The following is a 26,792-nucleotide window of genomic DNA, read 5'->3' on the forward strand; positions in this document are numbered from 1 at the left end:
TTTTAATTGGACCACTTTCACCTCTTTGTGATAGATGAGGCTGTAATAGTCACAAATGTATAAGTATGTGGTATCACGTAACATTCCTTCGGTGCGGACGGTATTTGCTTCGTGATACATTACTCGTGTTAAAATGGATCATTTACCAATTGCGAAAAATGTCGATATTGTGTTGATATATGGCTATTGTGATCAAAATGCCCAACGGGCGTGTGCTATGTATGCTGCTCGGTATACTGGACGACATCATCCAAGAATCCAGACCGTTCGACGGATAGTTACGTTATTTAAGGAAACAGGAAGTGTTCAGCCACATGTGAAACGTTAACCACGATCTGTAACAAATGATGATGCCCAAGTAGGTGTTTCAGTTGCTATCGCGGCTAAACCGAACATCAGTAGCAGACAAATTACGCGAGAATCCGGAATCTCAAAAACGTCCGTGTTAAGAACGCTACATCAACATCGATTGCACTCGAACCATATTTCTATGCAGCAGGAACTGCATGGCGACGACTTTGAACGTCGTCTACAGTTCTGCCACCGGGCGCAAGAGAAATTACGGGACGATGACAGATTTTTTGCACGTGTTCTATTTAGTAACGAAGCGTCATTCACCAACAGCGGTAACGTAAACCGGCATAATATGCACTATTGGGCAACGGAAAATCCACGATGGCTGCGACAAGTGGAACATCAGCGACGTTGGCGGGTTAATGTATAGTGCGGTTTCACTTGAGGAAGGATAATTGGTCCCCATTTTATCGATGGCAACCTAAATGGTGCAATGTATGCTGATTTCCTACGTAATGTTCTACCGATGTTACTACAAGACGTTTCACTGCATGACAGAATGGCGATGTACTTCCAACATGATGGATATTCGGCACATAGCTAGCGTACGGTTGAAGCGGTATCGAATAGCATATTCCATGAGAGGTTGATTGGTTGTCGAAGCACCGGACCATGGCCCACACGTTCACCGGATTTGACGTCCCCGGATTTCTTTCTGTGGGGAAAATTGAAGGGTATTTGCTATCGTGATCCACCAACAACGCCTAACAACATGCATCAGCGCATCAGCGAACATTACGGAAAGCGAATTACTCGCTGTTGAGAGGAATGTCTTTACACGTATTGCCAAATGCATTGAGGTTGACGGACATCAATTTGAGCATTTATTGCAGTAATGTGGTATTTACAGGTAATCACGCTGTAACAGCAAGCGTTCTCAGAAATGATAAGTTCACAAAGGTACATGTATCACATTGGAACAACAGAAATAAAATCTTCAAACGTACCTACGTTCTGTATTTTAATATAAAAAAACCTACCTTTTACCAGCTGTTTGTGGTGTCACCGCCAGACACCACACTTGCTAGGTGGTAGCCTTTAAATCGGCCGCGGTCCGGTAGTATACTTCGGACCCGCGTGTCGCCACTATCAGTGATTGCAGAACGAGCGCCGCCACACGGCAGGTCTAGAGAGACTTCCTAGCACTCGCCCCAGTTGTACAGCCGACTTTGCTAGCGATGGTTCACTGACGAAATACGCCCTCATTTGCCGAGACGATAGTTAGCATAGCCTTATGACTACGTTATTTGCTACGACCTAGCAAGGCGCCACATTCAGTTACTATTGATACTGTGAATCGTGTAATGTCGAGAGCGAAGTTCACCACTAATGGATTAAAGTTAAGTATTCCACCAGCTACGTTCGTTTTTCTAAATTCTAATTCCTTGTCCTGTTCCAGACCTCACGCCAGCCTGCGTGAGCTAAATCGCGTGCCTTTCGGCTTCCTGTAGTAACTCGGTGTTGGCTCTCCTACCAACCACTACACTGTTCGTCTATAATAGTGAGCCATATGTTTGTGACTATTACAGCGCCATCTGCCACAAAGCGGAGAAAGTGGTCCAACTAAAACATTCATATTTCTTTACGTATTACAGGAATATGTAATAAAAAATGAGGGTTCCTGTTTTTAAAAAAACGCAGTTGATATCCGTTTGACCTATGGCAGCGGCGTCTAGCGGGCCAACCATAGCGCCATCTGGTTTCCCACTTCAATCTAGGCAAGTTTCGTTCTTTTTAGTTTTTTCGTTTGTTGCTTATTTCATGAGATATTTGACCCGGTCACGATCAATGGACCACCCTGTGTGTCTCACTACGTCTCACTTGACCCATGATGCAAAAATCTGGTTGATGGTCTCCACAGATCATCGCGCTTGTAACTGCACTGTCACTTTATCTCGCCAACTCATCCAACACAGCAGAGGCAGAGGTTCAACTGCACGGCGCGGAGATATCCTTCCTGGTTCGCAGCAACCGACCGACTCCTCTCAAAATGCCGAAAACATCTAAAACAGTCATCAGTAGAAATAACGCCAACTACACACACGACTTGACAAACACTTGCACGAAGACCTGAACGATGCGCAACAGTAACTAAGCATGCACGAATACAAACTGGGTTCAAATGGCTCTGAGCACTATGGGACTTAACATCTATGGTCATCAGTCCCCTAAAACTTAGAACTACTTAAACCTAACTAACCTAAGGACAGCACACAACACCCAGCCATCACGAGGCAGAGAAAATCCCTGACCCCTCCGGGAATCGAACCCGGGAAGCCGGGCGTGGGAAGCGAGAACGCTGCCACAGCAGAGGCCCATCAATGTTAAACGTGACCCTCCATCGTGAGGAAGCATGTCGGCAAGCAGCTGCTCACATGTGGTGCCATTGTCTTAGGAGCCTGCCCGTGGATGCTTCCACACTGCTGTGGTGGTTGGGCTGTGTCAGACCTGCACTCCGAAAGGCCCTGATGGCCTACGAGCGTGACAGATCGAGCTGGCAAAGGACGACATCAGAATTTTGCTATACAGCGTTGTGTGAGCTGGCGATGCTACTGCCGTCTGCCGAAAGTCAGATGGCTGTATAACACATCAAAGCCTGTTTACTCTGAATGAGGGCAGAGCAGCTAGAAGGTGTCCGCATCTGTTCGAGGGTGCAAGACGGCATCGCCAGAAAATGTTGTCAGTCTATCACATTGTGCTCGAGAGGCGCCACAACGAACGTCAGCTCGTCACGGCGATAAATACGGAGGCGGGAGGACACGCTATGACACACACGGACACAGTGCACATGTTCGCCTGGACATATAGGACATTGTACGTGGAAGATTTGTGGAACATATAGAGGTGCTGTACGATTTTCGCGCCCCCAGTGATACGTTGCTGTTGCCCCTTCACATCTGACGAGCTGGCATCAGCCTTGGCACGAGGAGCTCTAAACAAATGGCAACGGCTGGACGGTTCACCCCAGAAATACTCCTGCACTTTTTATGACCTTACGTGTGACAGGTGGCTCCAGATGTTTCAAGAACTGATCCGCCATCATTTCACTATCCCCACGAAATTCACAGATGGCATCTTGATCCCAGTACCAAAACCAAATAGTGGTTGTAGGGGGCAGGTCTTTCGCCCTCTCACACTCTTCACTCTCGAGCTACAGCCTTCTACGGTTTATATTCGCTCCTTCTTATAAACAGCTGGTCAGCTCTTGTAGCCCTCTCGCAGCGGGAGTTCGTTGCTCGCACGCGGCTCAACCGAGTATATAGCTCGATGCTACTGTTTGTAGCAGGAATGTCGCGCATCTAAACGTCGCGCACTGTCGGCCGATTCTGAAGCTCAAGTAGGACGCTGAAGGACCAGCCTAGTAGGCTAATGCAACGAGGAGCAGAGCGGCCGGCCAGTGCTTGGAGTGACGTCACATGACAGCCAGCGCGTCGACCAAGTCACCCGTGACGACCACCGGGTAACAATAGATGAAATACGTCACCAGCTATCCATACTCAAAGGCAGTGTGATGGTCATAATTGGAAAACTGGACTACTTAAAGATTTTTGCACGCTGAGTACCGGAAATGGAGAACGATCAAAATAAAGAGTCCTTGCACTAACAGACTTCCAACATTAGATTAGATTAGATTAGATTAGATTTTCGTTCCATAGATCCGTGCTGAGAAGATCCTCTTGGATGTGGAACAGGTCAATTTTTTTAAGCTGAAATAACAATACTAATAGTATGAGTGTATACAATACATTATTTGTTTCTATTAAAAAAATCGTCAATGGAGTAGAAGAGTTGGCCACTAGTAAGTCTTTCAGGCTACTTTTAAACTTATCTTTATTTGTAACTAAATTTTTTATGTTTGCTGCCAAATTATTGAAGATGAGTGTTCCTGAGTAGTGGACCCCTTTTTGAACTAAGGTGCTTTTAAGTCCTTGTGCAGATCATTTTTGTTCCTGGTATCGTATGTATGAACTGAGCAGTTTGTTGGAAAAAGAGATATGTTATTTAGGACAAATTTCATTAAGGAGTAAATATACTGAGAGGCAGTAGTTACTATACCCAGTTCTTTGAAGAGGTTTCTACAGGACGTCCGTGAATTTACTCTACAAATAATACGTACTACACGCTCATATTATACCACATGACACTATGGAATGAAAGTAGGCAAAGCATGCAAGCTTTTTCATTTTTATGTGGTCTATGTGTGCTAACACTCGAATTGCAAATACACATTTGTTAAGGCGTTTCTGCAGTTCTGTGGTGTGCTCCTCCCAAATTAATTTATTATCAAGTTGTAATCCCAGGAATTTAAGACTGTCAACCTCTTCTATCTGCTCTTCTTCATACTTTATGCATATGCTGGGTGGAAACCTCTTACAGGTTCTGAATTGCATATAGTGAGTCTTTTCGAAGTTTAATGTCAGTGAGTTGGCTTTAAACCATTTATTAATATCCATGAATATATCGTTAGCAGTCTTTCTAGAACTACACTCGACATAGTATTTATTGCAATACTTGTGTCATCTGCAAACAGAACGAACTCTGCTTCTGGCACTGTAACTGATGAGAGATCATAAATGTACACAAGAAAAAGCAATGACCCTAAGACGGATCCTTGTGGGACAACTGTTCAACCCACTGAAAGAAGCTCATCGAGGGGCATCACTTTGAACAGGCCACGACCCACGAGAAAGACAGGCCGTGGGGCGTACGTCACAGCACGTGACACTGAAGAGTGCCAGCATACGTCTCACGAGCGGGGAGAGCAACTATTTTAGACATGTTTAGTCATTTCTAACTGCTCGTTTACATTTCTTTAAGCTCTGGACAGTTCGTGAGCCATTTAAGACATTTTCTGGACTCCTTTTCAATAACAAATTGCTTTTTGTGAGGATTCGCGAAGTGTGGTGGACAAGCCGACTAGCGTGACGTCACAAATTCGTTACGGGGCCCGTACATCTCGTTGGCCTCGGAACAGGAGAAGACCTCTGAAAATACTCTTCACGACTGTCTAAGAAAGCAGAACTGTGATTTTTACATAGCTGGAATACATACTCTTTTTTTACTGTGGAAAAAGGAAACTGTGAACAAAGATGGTCGTTGTATTACAAAGTGATAAATTAATCGTAAATGCTGTAGTTGTAACTCTGCGCATAAGCTTTTTCTTTTCTTGTAGAATAAAAATTACAAAATAGAAGGCGCTGCATTCTGACTGACTCTCGTATAATCGCTTTCCAATGCATTTCCTAAAACAGGTAGTTAGCAGGTTCACATTATAGATTCAACAGGCAAATAACGGGAATGTTCCTGACTTTCTGCCAATACGTATTCCTAGTCTTAAAAAAAAACAACCTACACCCTCTCAATAAATTTGATGGAAAGCCCCCTAGCGGCCAGCTCCTTCCATCAGCTTTATATTCCTTGCAATGGCCGGCACGCTTTTATACGAGGCGACTCTTAAAAGGACAGAGCGACAGTAAATCAGGAGACGGCGTTCTTTCTCCCTAGCGCCTCGTCGCTCTCAGGTCACAGTTCACACTGTGACTGCCTCTCCATAGAGCAGTAACCCTGTGAATAGTCTGTGTCGTAAATAACCTTCCCTCCCCTTCCCTCCCCCCCCCCCCCCCCCCACCACCCCAGTAGACCATAAAAATTTTACCATCTCAGGCCCTCATTTCAGTCTGCGCGTCAATAGTAACTCCAGGAGAAATACTGCAGCCTGTCTATATCATCTACGGTGGTTGCCTCTTGTCAGATTGTTCTATAAGTATTCTGTCCATTTTGTCGTCCCCAATGCCTCTCGGTTGATACAATTAAGCGGGAGAATGCTCTAACTCCTAATCAGTTTCCACAGATGTTCATTTGTGATGGTACACACTCAGCTACTCCACCCTCCACCGTAACAAGTCGTAGCTGAAGAAAGCTATTTCATTCTGTGCAGCCACAGCAGCATGGTACTCAATTCTAAACTGCTCATCAAAACTGCAACACCATGAAGCCGGCATGCGACTAACTCCAATTTTCATTAAGTGTACTGTATGCTTGCAACTAAGCTCACTCACGACTTTTAGAGTGCTCCTATATGACCAGTTAACAGAACGCAAACAAAATTTCCTGTCGTCGTACGTCTGTCAAATTTAAAATTCCCACTCCGCATATACTTTGCAGCAGTGAGGAACAACCTGCATTATTCTGATATCTCGTAGCCAGGACAGTAATGGCGGATGCTACAACTCACATTTTACCATGTACATCATTTGAATAAGTAAAATTACTTAATAAAATCACTGCACCCAAACAGGTGTGCAAACATGTTCCACAAAGACACACAAAGATAGATAGAACGACGACCAAAATAAAATAAATAAGAGGCGAAGTTAAGCAGTCAGTAGAGCTAGAGCAATAATAATATGACAATAAAAGACAACAATAAATTTTAGATCCAATCACTATAAAACTACATTGACGGTATTCAAAGAAATTTGATATAGATAGTCAAAAGATGAAATTAGATTAAAATGGTTAGAACTGCAGAGCTTTATGCCAAAGAGCTAGTTACTTATCCGCGCTTGGTGAGTGAAGTGTGATTTCATAAGCAGTTATGGGGTAGCAGCTGCGAGATTATAGTAGATACGTCAGTTAACATTCTCCCGTCATATGTATGGTCCACATGCCAGTAATATTATTCCTCTTTTGAGTTTCGTTGGATACAGGTTGGTCGAAGTGAGGTGGTACTACACACATTGAAGTTCGTAGCCGTACAACAACATTTTTTTCATTTTTGGCGCACTATATAGTTACTCCCGTCAACTACACAGTTTTTAAAAGTGTGCAATATTCACTCCAACTCGCAGACTCTGACGTTACAGGTTTTCCGTTTTGTCACACGCGCGACCTCATGGTATAGCGAATAACTTTCGTGTGTGGAAAAACTGATTAATTGTTTTTGTAGCGACTAGTAATAATTTAACGCTTGTGAACCTCATTAAGTTGCAAATGAAAGATCTTAGAACACAATACGTTTCGCAACTTACGCCTCAACAAACTGTTTAGTCCAGCAGACAACAGTCACTATGTACTCTAGTGTATTTTGTTGCTTCAGTTTGCAGCGTTCCAAGGGGCTCGAACCTCTCAAAACAATCCAGCACTTTCTTTTCAAGATGGGTGTATCAATATTATTTCCATACTGTATTCTGAAAATAAGTGTTCAGTTGTATTTTGGCGTAGGTTTTCTTCCGACCCGACGTCAACTCGTTACTCATTGCATACATGCGAACTCGCCAGAGTTTCTTCAGAAAACGATACCATATCTAGTAATCGATTCAAAGTAACTCGTATATGCTGCTCTTCATCTGCCCATACCGATTTCAGTTGATAACATTTGCGTTGCTGGATTATGTGTAGGCCATGACTCTCCTCTCATAATCACTTGTGATGGTTCCCTGCTCTCTGCACCCTATGAGTTTAATTGAGCCATTACTTCTGGGAACTGCAATTTAGGGTTTCGTCTATTTCTTAGCGAGTCTTCTTGCGATTATGAGCCTATTCCGTACAGTGGAAAATATACTGATCTGATATTTTCTTGTTCGCCTTTACTAGTCCTATGCCCGCAGCGATGCTACTAAGTTTTAAAGTAATTTACCTGGCGCTACGACACTGTGGACATAATGTGAAGACTGATAAGTTCAAAATCAAACACGATGTCCGGAGGAGGGGACAAATGGAGGTAATAGCCGTGCTTCTAAATGGAAAAGTGCGACACTCGGAATTTACATTTCTCAAATCATCATTTCGTAAAAACGCCGAACATTGACCCTGTGGTCACTAACACAAAATAACGGTAATTGCTATGAAAGTGGCTGATAGTCACAACAAGGAGCTGAAGACTCGCACTGCCTAATAAGACGCACAAGAATCCGTTTATAAATACGTTTAACAAACAAGGACCTCTCAGCGTGTGTAAAACAGTCCAGGTGTGTTTCATACAATTAAACCTAGTCCAACATTCATAACCGTGCGAGAATGCAGATGGGAGGCATAGAAAAGATTTGAACAGAGACATACGACAAATTCTACCAAACTATGAGGCGTTCTTGTCACCTAATGCTCGAGAGAAACCAGAAAAACCAAGAAAACCACGAAATCGTCAAGAAATAGGATACAGCATCAATGTACTTTAAGAAAATTGCGAGAAAAGCAAGACGAAAGTGGATAAACCAAAGAGCGAAAACATGACGACTTGCTACCACGAAATTGAATGCATCCTCTGTAAAGGGTTACTGGGTGAATGCCTTCTATGCTTGCAATGTTAGCTGGATATGTAAAATGGCCCTGTGTGTCTGATACAATTAAAATTGTTGACCTGTTATTGTTATTTATGAAATTAAACAAAGATTACAATTAACTCATTTTATTATATAAAATGCAAGAGAAATGGTGTGATAAATATTAACAATGATAAGCCAATGCCTTAGTACATCTGGACAATGGATCTGTAATATGATTCAAACGAACACGTATCTGCATAAAGGAATTATAATCTTGTAAGTCATACCGTTATTGCCGAAGGGTTTGGGTTTAAAGACCGAAAGCGCTACAGAAGGGTGTGCGTTTGTGTCTATGGCTGGAGTTGAAAGCATAGTTGAATCTTTCAAATGGTTCAAATGGCTCTGAGCACTATGGGACTCAACTTCTGAGCTCATTAGTCCCCTAGAACTTAAAACTAGTTAAACCTAACTAACCTAAGGACATCACACACATCCATGCCCGAGGCAGGATTCGAACCTGCGACCGTAGCGGTTTCGCGGTTCCAGACTGCAACGCCTAGAACTGCGTGACCACTTCGGCCGGCTATTGAATCTTTAACTGCAAAGCTTTCCCTACAGTTCGCCTCGCTCCTGCGGCTAGATCTTACTGTATTAATCTGCAGGTGGCGTACGAAATGGCTGCAAAATCAGTCATTGGCTCTGTACTAATGACTCGCACCTGAGTATAAATTCAGTCAGCCTGAAAATCGCCTAAGGGAAGTCTGCTATAGAAGCCGCCTATCCAGCGAGCCTGCCGGTGGTGGCCTGACTGTATAGACGCAAGGCTGGACAACATTTAGCCGCCTACTTCTTACCAGGAAGACCCTGGTCTCAGCTTTTTTCTGGCGTCTCATAAATTCGATTGGCTGAACGATAAATATTCCGAATGCCGACCAGTAAGAGGTTGTCTTAAAAGAAGCTGATTTCCTTTCTGCTCTATCATTTTAGACAGTTAACCAGTAACAAACTTTGCATCATTTGGTACAGCAAAACTCTGTCCTACGCCCTGTCTTTCTCTGTCTGCTGCCGACCGTCAAGCGATGATGGTGTGCCTCTGAAAGCATATCCGTGTTCCTCCCTACAACGTCTAAACGATTTGGGTTACAGAGCGGTATTTGTTTTCACATTTCGCTAAACATTCCGTCTTTCAGGGCGTGAGCTAGGTGGCGGAGTCACACAGTCTTCAAGGGCGTCCTAAACTTGTTTGTTCCCCATTCCACACTGATATGCTATTTTTAGCAGTCTGTGTATTCCAACTAATTCTGGCTTTCCACTATTCTGATCAAAATAGCGTTCCTCCGGGATGCTGCCAAAAATTGGCGCTCACCACCCTACCACATACAGCTCATTAAGAACAAACTCTGTTGTCCTGGTGCTACTCAAAGATACAATCTGTATAATGACTTTAGAGTCTGGCACCCAGACGCGTCTTTTCAGTCTGAGTATCTGCCGTTCTCTCTTGTGAGGGACATTCCTTGTGCAAATTCACTCGAAGGGCTGTTTCCCTGCCGACTTTATGGCCCATGATGCATCTGCTCACTTGTGGCAAAGGACAACTGGCTTCCAGTGGCTTCTCATTTAGGTGAACATGCAGTTTAGTATAGAAATTTGTAATCTACGTTATTTGAGTTCTGGAAATGACAAGTACTGACACAAATTATCAGTGGGGATTAATACCATGACAGATCACTCACCAGCTGATCTTCTGTCCCTGGACTGGACTGGCACCAGGCTCCCTCTCGAACTAGTGATGTTTCATTTTCCAGTAATGAATCAAATAAACACAAGTGGGACTGTAGGGGAGCTACAGATCAATGAAACTCAGTAGAGTCTGGTAATGCAAGTCTGGATTCAGAAATTAATACAAAAATAGGAGGTAGCCCTGCCACAATGTCTTCCTTAAGGTTCCACCCACAAACATAGCTTCTTTGCGAGTAGTTGACTTCCTGCAGGACAAGTTAGATGCTACATACAGGGTGCTTCCGTAAGAGAGTCCAAATATTTAACAGGGCTTAGAGGATGTTCCATTGAAAACTTTGACGCAGTGAACCTGGGCCTGCAGAAGCCAGATTAAGGAGGTAACAGGAATACAACCACTGTACTGTGTACTTTTTTATTTACGTTAGTTACAGTTAACTGCAAATACCATCACTGGCACAATAAAAGTACCATTTGTACTGTATCTTACAAAATATGTTGAAGCTGACGGCCATCAGCCTCAATGCAAGCATGACATCAGCAAAAAAGATTCTGATGCACCTTCACAAATATTCCTGCTGTGTTTCGAATCACATCACAGGCAGCTCCTCGTTTCCTTGCAGGAAATATAGAATGTACATGTAAATAAACAGCATAGTATGTATAAACCTGTACACATGTTACTCGTAAATAAATTGGAAAACAGTAATGCTAGACAAAGCAGTAGACAAGTTTATGGTCATATCCCCTTAAACTTGCTCCTCCAATTCCTCGTTCCCTTCCTCAAGTTGTTCAGTAGATTATTCTCTATGTTCTGATACATTTTTGTACGCTCTTACGGATACACTCTGTATCGATACATAAAGAGTTAACTTATCATAATAAAGTCCGGTCCCTACAGAGAGTATGGAGAGAAGGAAATTGGAACATGATAATGAACTAAGGCAGCAATGGGTAAAGAGTACTGTCGCAGAAAGCACGGGCTAGTAATAAAACTCACAACACTACCCCATGTGGATCTGCAATGCTGGTATCTCGCGATGCGGATATCGCGATAGAGCAGTCGCAGCCTTCGTAATTGCGACTCACTTTCTAACGCAAATCATCACAGGCAGATCGCGGATAACCAAACACACGGTTGTTCCAAAAGTGATGGAAGGCAACACTTGCAACAAAATGGCAGTAACACAGTGAATCTATAGATGTAGACTCGTCCATAAACTGCAACTGTATGGAGCTGTGCAGTGGTTATCAGTACTGTTTGCATCCGCAGTTATCATCTAGGTTCCTGCACCCAGTGTGACAGGAGGGGAAACAAACCGTTAGTGCAACCCCTGTCTCTTTGCGTTCCAGGTTGGGACGCTTACTTGGACATCAGTTTCGCCAACACGTGGCTTCAACTTAAATTTGAAACAACCAGCAGGGAACTTCATCGGATTTCGCCATCTTGGGCGTTTTCTGTATCAATTAAACAAGGAATGTCAAACTTACCGAGCCCTCTCCAAACTACAGTCCTCTGGATAAGACAGCGATGGTGTTTGTTGGCCTGGGAAGAATAGTATAAAAATAGTTAATTAAGTTTGGAATGCTTGTTAATTCTTCAATCGGACCGAGTTTAACATCAAATTTCACGGAATTTCATCTGGAGTCTCAATATGTGATCAAAATTTAAGAATTAACATTATGTCTCTCTCTTCCTTTCTGGTATGTACTGGTCTGGGCAGTCTCTCTAGCCTTGCAAAGCGCTGTATCTGTGCCTATGTAAATCACTGTGATACAAGTGTGTGTTTTCGGAGGAGAGACGAATAGGGAATCATTCTAGCGATTACATGAATGGTAAGTGGAAACGAGAGATCCAGGAAGAGCAATAAAACAACGGTCAAATACATTTTGAAAAAAATGTTCAAATGTGTGTGAAATCTTATGGGACTTAACTGCTAAGGTCATCAGTCCCTAAGCTTACACACTACTTAACCTAAATTATCCTAAGGCCAAACTCACACACCCATGCCCAAGGGTGGACTCGAACCTCTGCCAGGATCAGCCGCACAGTCCATGACTACAGCGCCCCAGACCGCTCAGATAATCCCGCGTGGCTATATTTTGAAACTAAAGAGGCAACATTGCCTAATCCATGAAGGGTAGAAGGTAAAGATTTCCGATATTGATGAAAATAGATTCACCAAGCAGATCTTCAAATACGTTAGGTAGAAAAAATTAGTAACCACGCAGATTCCTGATGTAAATGACTTAGAAAGTAATAATTGAGATGAAGTACTGGAGGGCGAAATTTTTCTGAAATTTTTTGAAACGTAGAATTCGGAGGCAGGAGGGAAAAAACTTGCTGAAAGTTATCCGAAGTCTGTAAAAATAAACACAATGAAACAATGAAGGTAATGAAGGAACAAAAAGGGACTAAGTACTTAAATTAGAACATGGTCCCTATAAGGCCTTAGCGCAAGAAGATGAGAATAACATCAAACAGGTATCGTTAAATGAGCTTATTGAAATTCTCCGAGACGAATTAATTCTGGCTTGGATAATTTGAAAATGGATGGTGAAAACCTCTTGGTGCCTTAGTAAACAACAGCCAAACAATAGCACAAAATGTCAGAGTTAAAGAAACGATGGCCACACAAGAGACGTTGTCTGCTAGGCATTTCCTGTGACCGCTCACATTGTCCCAGACAATGTATCAGAGAGACACGATCCTCTTTTCTTGCGGCATACAAAGCCGCACTGAAAGACCAATCAGAGCAGCCTGCCGGAGCGGCGTGCTGATATAAGTGCGGCGGGCCAGTATGTAATCCGGACGTTTCCCGACTCTTCCGTCCCCCCTCTCCCTCGCTGTCTCGCCCCCCTCTCTGCCTTTATCCCCGCCCTTGGCGAGCGGACAATGGCCACAAGGGACGCTAGCATGGAACGGGAGAGGATGTGGGGGGTAGGCAACCAGCAGGGCTGCTCATCCGGGTAAAAGCAGCGGCAGGCGCAGCGGGCAGCGTGCGGCCTCCTGCAGCCCTGGAGACACAGCTGCCTGCCGCCCCAACCCAGCGCCTACCCTCAGCTCCCACCTCCCCCCGCCCCAACCGCTCGCTACTAACCCAACGCTTACTATGGCCTTCCGCCTACAAGGGCGGCCACTACACGTTACGCTTCTTGCGACGAGTGAGGTTTCTTTCCCCTACAACACTAGTACATGCTGACAATGGCAACTGCGTGGAAAGTCTTCACATGGTACACAACAGACTGTCGACGCTCTGCTACGCAGTTGCGAGAATGTCAAACAGTACGAGAATGCCTAGTACGCTAAAGTTTCATCAACTATACCACGTTCAGTATTTTACAAAAGTACACAACTGGCGATTAATATTGCTACACTAAGGAGAAATGCTAATGAAAAACAGGTATTGATTGGACAAATATATTATATACTAAAACTGACTTTTGAAAGCATTTTCACGCAATTTGGGTGCATAGGTCATGAGAAATCAGTACCCAGAACACCCAGATCTGGCCGCAATAACGGCCTTGATACGCCTGTGGATTAGGTCAAACAGAGCTTGGATGGCGTGTACAGGTACAGCTGCCCATGAAGCTTCAACACGATACCACTGTTCATCAAGAGTAGTGACTGGCGTATTGTGACGAGCCAGTTGCTAGGACAACATTGACCAGACTTATGCAATTGGTGACAGATCTGGAGAATGTGTTAGCCAGGGCAGCAGTCGAACATTTTCCGTATTCAGAAAAACCAGCAGTCGAACATTTTCTGTATTCAGAAATGCCCGTACAGGGCCTGCATAATGCGTTCGTGCATTATCCTGCTGCAATGTAGGGTTTCGCAGGGATCGAATGAAGGGTAGAGCCACGGGTCGTAACACATCTGAAATGTAGCGTTCACTGTTCAAAGTGCCGTCAATGCGAACAAGATATGACCGAGACGAGTAACCAATGGCACCCTATACCATCACGCCGGGTGATACGCCAGTATGGCGATGACGAATACACACTTTCAATGTGCGTTCACCGCGATGACGCCAAACACGGATGCGACCGTCATGGTGGTGTAAACGGAACCTGGATTCGTTCGAAAAAATGACGTTTTGCCATTTGTGCACCGAGGTTCGTCGGCGAGTACCCCATCGCAGGCGCTCCTGTCTGTGATGCAGCATCAAGGGTAACCGCAGCCGTGGTCTCCGAGCTGATAGTCCATGCTGCTTCAAACGTCGTCGAACTGTTCGTGCAGATGGTTGTTGTCTTGCAAACGTCCCCATCTGTTGACTCAGGCATCGAGACGTGGCTGCACGATCCGTTACAGCCATGCGGAGAAGATGCCTGTCATCTCGACTGCTATTGATACGAGGCCGTTGGGATCCAGCACGGCGTTCCGTATTACCCTCCTGAACCCACCGATTCAATATTTTGCTAACAGTCATTAGATCTCGACCAACGGGAGCAGCAATGTCGCGATACGATAAACCGCAATCACGATAGTCTACAATCCAACCTGTATCAATGTCGGAAACTTGATGGTACGCATGTCTCCTCCATACACGAGGCATCACAACGTTTCACCAGGCGCCGTCGGTCAACTGCTGTTTGTGTATGAGAAATCGGTTCGAAGCTTTCCTGATGTCAGCACGTTGTAGGTATCGCCACCGGCGCCAACCATGTGTGAATGCTCTGAAAAGCGAATCATTTGCATATCACAGCATCTTCTTCCTGTCGGTTAAATTTCGCGTCTGTAGCACATCGTCTTCGTGGTGTAGAAATTTTAATGGCGAATAGAGTATAATATAAACGAGATAACAAAAGTCATGGGATAGCGATATGCACACGTACAGATGGCGGTAGTATCGCGTACACTAGGTATAAAAGTTTCGTTTGTACTCGGGTGATTCGTGTGAAAGGTTTCCGACGCGGCTGCACGACAGGAATTAAGAGATTTAGAATGGTTCTTGGAGCTAACTGAATAGGACTTTCCATTTCGGAAATCGTTAGCGAATTCAATATTCCGAGACTGACAGTTCAAGAGTGCGCCAAAAATACCGGATTTCAGGCATTATCTCTCATCACAGGCAACGCAGTGGCCGACGGCTGTTACTTAGCGACCGACAGTAGCAGCGTTTGCATACATTTGTCAGCGCTAACAGAAAAGCGCTGTTCCGTTAAATAACTGCAAAAATCAGTGTGGGGTGTACAAGGAACGTAACCGTTAGTACAGTGCGTTTTCAAGAAGGGACGTCGAACAGATGTGCAAAGCTACAGATCTATATCTCTAACGTCTATCAGTTGTAGAATTTTGGAGCACGTATTATGTTCGAGTATAATGACTTTTCTGGAGACTAGAAATCTACTCTTCAGGAATCAGCATGGGTTTCGAAACAGACGATCATGTGAAACCCACCTCGCGCTATTCGTCCACGAGACTCAGAGGGCCATAGAAAAGGGTTCCCAGGTAGATGTCGTGTTTCTTGACTTCCGCAAGGCGTTCGATACAGTTAATGGACTGTGGCAGCAGACGACCGACGCGAGTACCTTTGCTAACTGAACGACATCGCCTGCAGCGCCTCTCCTGAGCTAGTCACCGTATGAGTTGGACCCTGGACTTTTGGAACACCGTGGTCTGTTGGGATGAGTTCCGATTTCAGTTGGTAAGAGCTAAAGGTGCGGATCAAGTGTTGTGCACACTCCAATAAGCCATGGACAATAGTTGTCAACAAAGCACTGTGCAGGCTGGTGGTGACTGAGTAATGGTATGGGCCTCTGATCCAACTGAAACGGTCATTGACGGGAAATGGTTATGTTTAGCTACTTGCGGGCCATTTAAAGCCAGACATGGACTCAATGTTCCCAAAAAACGAAGCCATGCCACCAGGCCACACTTATTCGCGATTTGTTTGAAGAACATTCTGGGCAATTAGAGCGAATAATTTGGCCAACCTGATCGCCCGAAATGAATCCCATGGAACATTTACTGGACATAATCGAGAGGTCAGCTCTTGTACAAAATACTACTTCCGCCATTATTGTCGGCTGATATTGAGCAAGAAGTAAAAGAAACAAAAGAAAATTCGGAGTAGGTATTAAAATCCATGGAGAGGAAATAAAAACTTTGAGGTTCGCCGATGACATTGTAATTCTGTCAGAGACAGCAAAGGACTTGGAAGAGTAGTTGAACGGAATGGACAGTGTCCTGAAAGGAGGAGCAAAATCACTGATGATAGTCGAAGTAGAGAGGATATAAAATGTAGACTGGCAATGGCAAGGAAAGCGCTTGTGAAGAAGAGAAATTTGTTAACATTGAGTATAGATTTAAGTGTCAGGAAGTCGTTTCCGAAAGTATTTGTATGGAGTGTAGCCATGCATGGAAGTGAAACGTGGACGGTAAATAGTTTGGACAAGAAGAGAATAGAAGCTTTCGAAATGTGGTGCTACAGAAGAATGCTGAAGATTAGATGGGTAGATCACATAACTAATGAGGAGGTATTGAACAGAATTGGGGGGAAGAGGAGTTTGTGGCACAACTTCACAAGAAGGACCGGTTGGTAGGACATGTTCTGAGGCATCAAGGGATCACCACTTTAGTACTGGAGGGCAGCCTGGAGGGTAAAAACCATAGAGGGAGACCGAAAGATGAATATACTAAGCAGATTCATAAGGATGTGGCTTGCAGTAGGTACTGGAAGATGAAGAAGCTTGCACAGGATAGAGTCGTATGGAGAGGTCCATCAAACCAGTCTCAGGAGTGAAGACCACAACAACAACAACAGAACAGCTTGGTTCAGTATTTCTGCAGGAGACTATCAACAATTTGTTGGGTCCATGCTACTTCAAGTTTCTCCACTACACCGCAAAAAAATAGTTCCGACAGGATATTAGGAGATATCCCAGCACTTTTCTCCCCCCATTGTACATTTTATAAATCTGTAGCACCTGACCAGCTTGCCATCCGTGGTAAAGCGCCGCTTCCAAGAGGTGAGCTGATCCTAGGTCGAATCTGCAGTTCGCATTACCGACCATGGTCGGTGTGTCGAATAACGTAATGTAGCTTTCAGGTGGTTTTCCAAATCCCACTAGGCGAAAATAAGGCTGGTACCAAAGTTCCGCCTCTGTTAAACGATTCCCAAACACTCAGAAATCTTTCATTTACTTTCACATGAATGACATTACACGCAGTCACTTGGGGTACACATATTTCGTCGCAGGGGTTACCGGGATGACGACAGAAAAGGCATCCGGTCACCGTTTACTTCAACCATGCCAAATTCGAAATTAGCTGTGTCGACCCTGAGTCGATGCGGAACGAAGACACAAAAAAGAAAAAAAATGAAGAATAATACTAACAATTCTGAGGCTATTCTCTCAGAAACGTTCGTCGAAAGTGTCGAGAATACGTTTTCTACAATTTTAAAGATACACCACAATAGGTGGAACTTGTGAAATGGCACAGTTTATAACCAGGCCTTCTGAACTGTGCTACTGGTAATCTCAGTTGCACAGCTAAAGCTTTTCTCAACTACGGCAAGAAATACGGAAATTTAGCGAGTGTGACAGTGTGACCAATTATTGCGAGGGGTGTTCAATAAATAACGCAACATTGTTTTCTGATATCAGGTTGGCTGAATTCAGGATTCCAATATACCATATCATTCTTCATTTATTTGGCTACGAAGTCCTATTTTTCAACATTATCTCTGTTCAATGCGAAGCCCTTACGCCCACACGGTACCATTCTACTGGTCTACAACGCAGCCAACGTCTTGCTGCATCATTAACTTCCCCATCATCCACGTAATGCTTCCCATAGAGTGCATCCATCATTGGGCAAAACACATGGAAAGTGCGAAATCGGGGCTGTAGGGTGGATGAGGAAGAACAGTCCAATGAAGTTCTGCGAACCCCTCTCGGGTGCGCTGGCTGCTGTGAAGCCTTGCGTTTTCATGGAGAAGGAGAAGTTCGTCTGAATTCTTGTGGCGACGAACGAGCTCAGGATGTTTCTTTAATTTGCTGAGGGTAGAGCGCGTTACCACACGATCTTGTTCCGATGATGACAGACTCCGCGCCCAACGACTCACCATGCTTTTCTTCATTCCCATGTCTCCATATACATTCTGGAAGCGCCTACTAATATCCCCAATGCTCTTGTTTTCCGCCAAGAGAATCTCAATGACAACTCTCTGTTAGAAACGACCTCCATTAGGCGCTATTTTGAAGTCTACATATAGCGCTGCCACCTTTCGGAATATCTTAAAACTATAGAAGCTCAAGCGGGAATATTCCTCGTTGTCCGACAATAAATTTTACATTTTTGCAACCGAAATTGGCCGAGAAAAGAAAATGTTATACTTTACTTATTAAACTCATCTCGTATTTTCATTTTTAATATGCTATCAAACAAATCTGAGGCCTTATACATATGCGTTTTCCTAAACATTAGGCTACTTTTTGACTTACATTGACAGTTTCTACATTAGTTATTTATTCATGTTTGCGGCCATCACAACGCAATTGGTTGCTAGTTCTTACTTGTGCACACCGGCTGCGGAATCGTACGTAAGACTGAAGTAACTGTGGCCCGGTACTCACAGGTAAAGAGCCGCATTACAATTCTACAGGTCTCAGGTCGACCCACAGTCAGTCCTAGAGTTTTTCAATCATTACTTATTTCACCTCTGGCAATGTGTTCTGTTGCGTGGACCAGAGGAAGTCAACGGCAAACCGCCTCCAACAGGACCATGACAAGTAAAGCACTGTGGGGTTCAAGACAGCCTACAGATTGTATGTATTGTAAGTAGCCTGTTTATATGTTTCTATGTTGGCAGTGCGATGCACCGCATTAATAACTGACAACGTTGTGCGCCCTCTAAAAATTGTTCAGACGGCTCTGAACACTATAGGACTTAACATCTAAGGTCATCAGTCCCCTAGATATAGAACTACTTAAACCTAACTAACCTAAGGACATCACACGCATCCATACCCGAGGCAAGATTCGAATCTGCGTCCGTAGAAGTCGCGCGGTTCGGGACTGAAGCGAGTAGAACCGCTCGGCCACAGCGGCCGGCCTATGCCCCCTCTGTAAGAGACTCTTTGTGGCTGGCCGGACTCGCAGTTGGAGGTGAATAGCCAGCAGTGATGGCAGTTGGAGGTGAATAGCCAGTAGTGATGGAGGTTGGATGTTAATAGTTAGCAGTGATGAAGGTTAGAGGTTTGAAGCGGTCTGGACGCGTGCCCGTCGTGAAAATGTAAGATTGTTGATGATTATATATATTTCTTGGAACTGGATGTCACGGACGATTATATAATTTTTTTAACTGGATGTCACATTATTAAGGTAAAATTTATAAATTATAGAGTGCAGCAATCAGTCGTCGTTTCTTTTTAGATTTTATTACGCAAATCCAGATTTCGGCTAGTGGATAGCCATTCTCAGTGCATTATTTTCTAGTCACTTTTCGAATGGAAGGTTACTTGATGAAGGTAAAATTTGCTAAATACAGTATTTGCTGTGCAACAATATCTTTCGTACAGTAGTTAGAATCTTTCATTTAGCTGGCTGTATTGGTGCTTGATGCATCGCTGTAGTTCGTGTGGTTAAGATTTTTTTGTGAGGTAAGTGTCTTATGAAATGTATAGGTTATTGTTAGGATTTCTTCTAATTCAGGGCCTTTTTTGTGTTAATTATTTGAACAGTCATATTGCGTTTGAGTTGTATTTGCCAGGGATAATTCTATAGGTTAGAAATGAAATGATAAAAAAATAGCAAAGAGACAGTGCTTTCAATTTCAAAAAAATGGTTCAAATGGTTCTGAGCACTATGGGACTTAACATTTGAGGTCATCAGTCCCTTAGAACTTAGAACTATTTAAACCTAACTAACCTAAGAACATCACAAAAATCCATGCCCAAGACAGGATTCGAACCTGCGACCATAGCGGTCGCGCGGTTCCAGACTGAAGTACCTAGAACCGCTCGGCCACAGTGGCCGTCACATTCAATTTCACTCAGCAGTTTTAGATGGTTCAGTTGCATTAAGCAATTTCACTCAGCAGTTTCAGAATTAAATTTAGAAGTTTCGTTTTCTCAGTTTTTCCAGTCCCAGTAGAGATGTAGTGGGAGGTTTAACCATCTGAGTTACTGCAGTTTGAGTGGGGAATTATTTAATAGAGAAGTTTCAGTATGTGCACCGGACTAGTAAGCAGAAGAGTTGCTATTCGCCCGCATCTCGTGGTCGTGCGGTACCGTTCTCGCTTCCCACTCCCGGGTTCGCGGGTTCGATTCCCGGCGGGGTCAGGCATTTTCTCTGCGTCGTGATGGCTGGGTGTTGTGTGATGTCCTTAGGTTATTTAGGTTTAAGTAGTTCTAAGTTCTAGGGGACTGATGACCATAGATGTTAAGTACTATAATGCTCAGAGCCATTTGAACCTATTTATTTATTTATTTTTTAAGTTGGTTTTCGAATCCTGGCCCGCCACAAATGTTTAACCTCCCTCATTAATTTAAATCAGTGCCCACTCGCCGCTAATATCTGTAATTCGTTTGTGTCTCAGTCTTTGGATTGACTACTGCTTTTCTCTTTAATCATTTCTTCCTCCTGGTCAGCCCGTATATCTTTGTAGAACCATGTGGAAGAGGTGACAAAAGTCATGGGATAGCGATATGAACATCTAGATAGGGCGGTAGCATCGCGTACACATGTTATAATTGAGCTGTGGATTGGCAGGGCCATCATTTGTACTCAGGTGAGTCATGTGAAAAGATTTCCGTCTTGATCATGGCCTCTCGATGGGAAAAACATAGATTTTGAACGCGAAATGATACCTGCAGCTAGACGTTTGAGCATTTTATTTCGGTAATCGCTGGAGAATTTAGTATTTCGAGATCCACAATGTTAAGTGTGTGCCGGGGAAAATGAAATTTGAAGCATTACTTCTCACTATGGGCAACGCACTGGGCGGTGGCCCTCCGATAACAACCAAGACCAGCGGCGTTTGCGTAGTGTTGTCAGTGCTGACAGACAAGCAACACTGGGTGAAATAACCGCAGAAATCAATCTGTGACGTACAACAATTGTATCTGTTAGGTCAGTGCGACGACATGTAAGCGTATTGTCATATCGCTGGCTTACTTGCGGAGTATCTTTGCAGGCAGCCGCGTCTGCAGAGTCGAGCACGGGACACGGAACGGTTATGTTGTGTTGCGGATAGCTCTGCATGTACGAAGCATTGTTATTATGGAAGTTAAAGTGTTGCTGCAAGTGTTATTACTGTAAAGTGATGAAATATGGAATTGATTCAGAGGAAAGTGGGTAATGATGTAATTCAAAGTGAGCAGTGCCGCCAATAACGTATCATCCGCGCCGTGTTCGGTCTCCAAGAATGAACTAATGTGAATCAGTAATACTATTTACCACAAACAGAGCATTTAAGTGCCAGTATCTTGTAGCGAGCATGAAAACGTGCGTTCGGCCATCGCGTTGCGCATCATCAACAATCAGCCGCGCCGCGACGGTTACGCCCAAGTGAGAACTTAGATCTGAAAGATTAACTTTACAAACAGTGCTATATCATTATTAATGTCGAGGAGGACTGGTAACAAATATCTGTGTATGCGTGACGAGCGTAGAAACTTCCGTCCGATCATTCGGCTTCCGCATCATCAACAATCACCCGCGTCGTGTCGGTTACGCGTTCGCTCGTCCAAGTGATACTGTAGACAGATGTTCATGTAGAAGTTGGCATCATAAAAACATTATTTAGAATGTAAACAGTGCAATCTGTATGAGATTTTCACTCTGCAGCGGAGTGTGCGCTGATATGAAACTTCCTGGCAGATTAAAACTGTGTACCCGACCGAGACTCGAACTCGGGACCTTTGCCTTTCGCGGGCAAGTGCTCTATCATCTTTTTTTTTTTTTTTTTTTAAGTCTCATTTTGATCGTTTTCGTTCGTTGTATTTGCTCGGTGCGGATGTCGCGAGACATCCGTTTATGTTCGTTATTGCTCGATTAACTCTGTTTTTTTTTTTTTTTTATTACAGAGGGCAGCTGACCCTCTGACCGAACACGCTGAGCTACCGTGCCGGCTATCCATCTGAGCTACCGAAGCACGACTCACGCCCGGTACTCACAACTTTACGTCTGCCAGTATCAGTCTCCTACATTCCAAACTTTACAGAAGCTCTGCTGCGAAACTTGCAGAACTAGCACTCCTGAAAGAAAGGATATTGCGGAGACATGGCTTAGCCACAGCCTGGGGGATGTTTCCAGAATGAGATTTTCACTCTGTAGCGGAGTGTGCGCTGATATGAAACTTCCTGGCAGATTAAAACTGTGTGCCCGACCGACACTCGACGGATACTGGCAGAAGTAAAGCTGTGAGTACCGGGCGTGAGTCGTGCTTCGGTAGCAATCCGCCGCCAGTGGCCGTGCTGTGCGGACGTCCGGAGCGGCTATTGCGGTGTTTACATCGTTGCTGCGAGCGGCCGGCGCTGTGTGGTGAGTGCGCGCTTTCTGCGTTAGTCATAGTTCACGATCACATTTCTAGAATGACATAATGGATCAGACAACGCGACGCCATACTTTGAAGTTCATTTTCGATCCGAACTACGCCCGACCGAAATCTTACGAAGTTGAGGCATGTATCGAAGAAACTTTTCAGATCAAAGTGGATGAATTGGTTGGAATACACCTGTCGATTGTCAGTCCGACTGTGTTCCTTAAGTTATCCATTCTGACAAGTGCGATCAAATTGTAGATGCATGTGGTGGGGTGGCAAAATTCAAACATTCAGACGGTCACATAGGGCTGGTCACGCTTTCGCGTGCCGGAATGGGAAAAAGAACGGTTCGAATCTTTGAGCTCCCCTTTGAAATAACAACCGAGGAGATTAACAACAAACTGAGAGTCTGTGGCGCCATTATCAGCAATGTCGCCGAAAAATGGTCTAGCTTGCACAAGTATCCAGAATTAAATGGAGTCAGGCAAGTTAAGATTGACATGCTGAAACATATCCCGTCGTATCTCTGGATTGGTGGATATAGAGCGATCATCATTTACGATGGCCAGCCGAGAACCTGCTCGGGTTGTGGTTCAACCCAACACGTGCGCGCGCAGTGTGTTCAACGGCGTGTGACGCAACTGCCGACTGGGGAGCGAGACCCGCCTAGTCAAATGGCCACGCTGCCCGTGACGTACGCCGCCGCACTTCGCAGTGACGTCGCCCCAGACATGAGTTTCGACAGGGCGGTAGTTGCTTATGCCGACGTTCCCGATGGTAGCGTAGCCATGGATACTAGCAGCACAGAAGCTACAGATCCAGCACACTCACAAGACGAGGAAACTGACAGGCGTGGAGAACAAGACCAGGCTAAGACGGCAGAAGAAGGCATGTGCAAGTCACTCGAAGAAGTCGGGCAACACCAAGAGGATACGGTTGCCACGTCGGAGGATAATGACCAGCAGCCTACAACTGTTTCACCAAAGAAACGGAAGAAACGTCGACTAGCCCGTCAGGGAGCAGCAGAAATCGCGCCAATTCTGCGTGAAAAGGCGAAACAAATAGGCCAAGAATTGGAGGAGACGACACAGGCAACTCCTCTGGAAGATCGAACAACAAAAAAGAAGACTCGAAATGAGGACACTGACCCCGACCGTGGAATCCACATTCAAGACGGTACAGCTAGTCTGAAGGACCTTCCACCTGTACCCAACTCGTACACGCGGGAAGTTACGTCCATGCGAGACTGGGCGGCCGACATGGAGGAGCAAAGCCGTGATGCATAGATGGCTGACATAGCACAACGTTCAGGACGGACGGCACCTGACCGTCGACAGGATGTGTCCACCCGGCAACAAACCACCATCAAAGACGCTCGTGCAGCAGATGATGATGCCGACTTCTAAGTGGAGCAAGCATCCACTTTCCTTGGCAAACAGTATCCCACCTGACACGGTATAGTCGACATGACGTCCTTGCACGCGTACAGAATTGCAACCTTGAATATAAATAAAATTAGCAGCACCCTCAATCTGAGAAATCTCCAAGATTTTCTGTACGCCGCTGATATTGACATCTTAATGCTGCAACGGCTATCCGTTAGGACGACATCACTGGCTACAACGCCGTCATCAATCCTGGCAATGACAATAGCCTCGGCACAGCGATTATGACTAAAGAGAGGATCCTACTTACAGACGTGGCGCAACTGCCGAAAAGTAGAGGTCTCGCTGTCACTATAAACAACACCAGGTTTATCAACATATATTCCCCGTCAGGAATCGGAAACAAGCGCCGCAGGGCCGAATTTTTCAAGGAGGACATCGCCCCCCTTTTCGCGGTACGATTTGAACAAATAATATTTGCGGGTGACTTTAAATACGTGCTGAGTCCCAAAGATCAGACGCCAAATTTTAACAAATCTCTGGAGCTGGAGGACATCCTCAGAGACTTCCATCTGTTTGATACGTGGGAACTAAAACACGGTGATAGGCTAGGTTTCACCTATATCACCAGCCATTCTGCCAATCGTATCGACAGGATTTACGCAACATCCAATTTAAGGAGACACGTTTTACAGTCCGAGCTATGGCCCACGATTTTCTCTGATCATATCGCGTACATATGTACGGTAAATTTAGAGAAACAAGGCACTCACAGGGCGAGAGGTCAGTGGAAGCTAAACGTTACTCATCTTTCGGATCCTGGATGTCAAGCCGCCTTCCACACCACTTGGGCAGAATGTTAAAGGAAGTTCCACTTGTACGGCACGGCGCTCAATTGGTGGCTAAACTGCGCGAAGCCCGCAATAATAAAGACAATGAAAACTTACTCCCTTGAAAAAGTCGCCTGGCGGAAGCGGACATTAGACTTTTACTTCAGATGTCTGAGATACTTGTGCGATCGTGATGCTACAGTCATAACAAATTATGGGCAAATCAACAGAATAAAAGCAAAATTTCTCAACCTGCAGAGACACCATCTCGAAGGCTGTACAATACGAACGCGTTTGCAAAACGGTACACGATAAAGAAACAACATCGATGTACCACATCCTCCAAGAGAACAAAAGACAAAAACGGAAAATTCTGACGGAACTCAAAACTTCAGACGGGAGACTCTTGACAGATCAAGCTGCAATACGAGACGAGATCCATCGACACTTTAGTGAATTGCTGGCCAATACACAGACAGATGAAACAGCGCAGCAAGCTCTCACTGCTAGGACGACAGAGCGACTCACTCCAGAAGAGGCTTATGTGCTCGCAGCGAGAATAACGGACGAAGACATCGAAGATGCCATCTCTAGGAGCCCAAAGAACAAATCACCTGGACCTGATGGGCTACCCGCTGAATTTTATCAAACTTTTCGCGAACAAATAATTGCTAAATTGACACTCGTATGCAATGAAATACTAAATGCCGACACTGACCTTCCGAAGGAATTCTGTGAAGGTACAGTGGTCTTAGTCCACAAAACACCAGGAGGCAAAGCCGTGGAGAATCATCGACCCATAACACTTCTCAATAGTTATTATAAAATCTTCGCCCGTATCATGATGCAAAGGCTCAATTCTGTTATTCGTACAGTGACAGGAGCCTACCAGACAAGTGTGGAAAAGGACAGAACGATATTTCAGACCTTATGCGACTACAGAGACATTATAGCGATATCGGAAGCCTGCAACATTCGCTGTGCTCTGATGTCGCTTGACTTTGAAAAAGCCTTTGATAAAGTTAATCATTCGTACCTGCTCCTGTGTATGACATCCATGCACTTCTCCCAGAAAATTATAGCCTCCGTGAAAAACATACTGACGAATAGAACGTCAAGAATCAGTGTCAACGGACAACTCAGCCACCCGATCAATATTCAGAGTTCGGTAAGACAAGGTTGCCCAATGTCCATGGCACTTTTCGCGCTTACGCTTGCGCTTGAACCTCTTTTAATATCCCTGACTCGGCAACTCCGTGGATTACGTATACACAGACAGAAGATCATATGTCAAGCCTACGCGGACGATGTAGGGGTACTTGTGACTGACGAAAGCGAGGTGGAAACAGTACTTGAAGTTGTGGCGACCTACGAACTGGTGTCAGGAGCTAAACTCAACCGCAATAAATCTGGAATTATGAATCTTGGTCGGGGTATAGAGATCAGAGCCGCTGGACGTATCAACACTGTGGAAAAAATCAAATGCCTTGGAATAGAATATACGAGTAATATCCGCAGCACGGCCGCTCTCAATTATCGAAAATTACTTGCCACATTACGGGCAAGCATAAAACAACACAGCTTGCGTAATTTAAACGTAATACAAAAAGTGCAACTGGCCAATACATACATCACTTCCAAAGTCAACTATGTTGCTCAAGTGCTGCCTCTGCCACGAACCATTGCACACCAAATGCAAGCAGCGCTTGGTTATTTTGTCAG

The sequence above is a fragment of the Schistocerca gregaria genome, chromosome 6, assembly GCF_023897955.1.
Source record: "Schistocerca gregaria isolate iqSchGreg1 chromosome 6, iqSchGreg1.2, whole genome shotgun sequence".
NCBI classification, from domain to species: domain Eukaryota; kingdom Metazoa; phylum Arthropoda; class Insecta; order Orthoptera; family Acrididae; genus Schistocerca; species Schistocerca gregaria.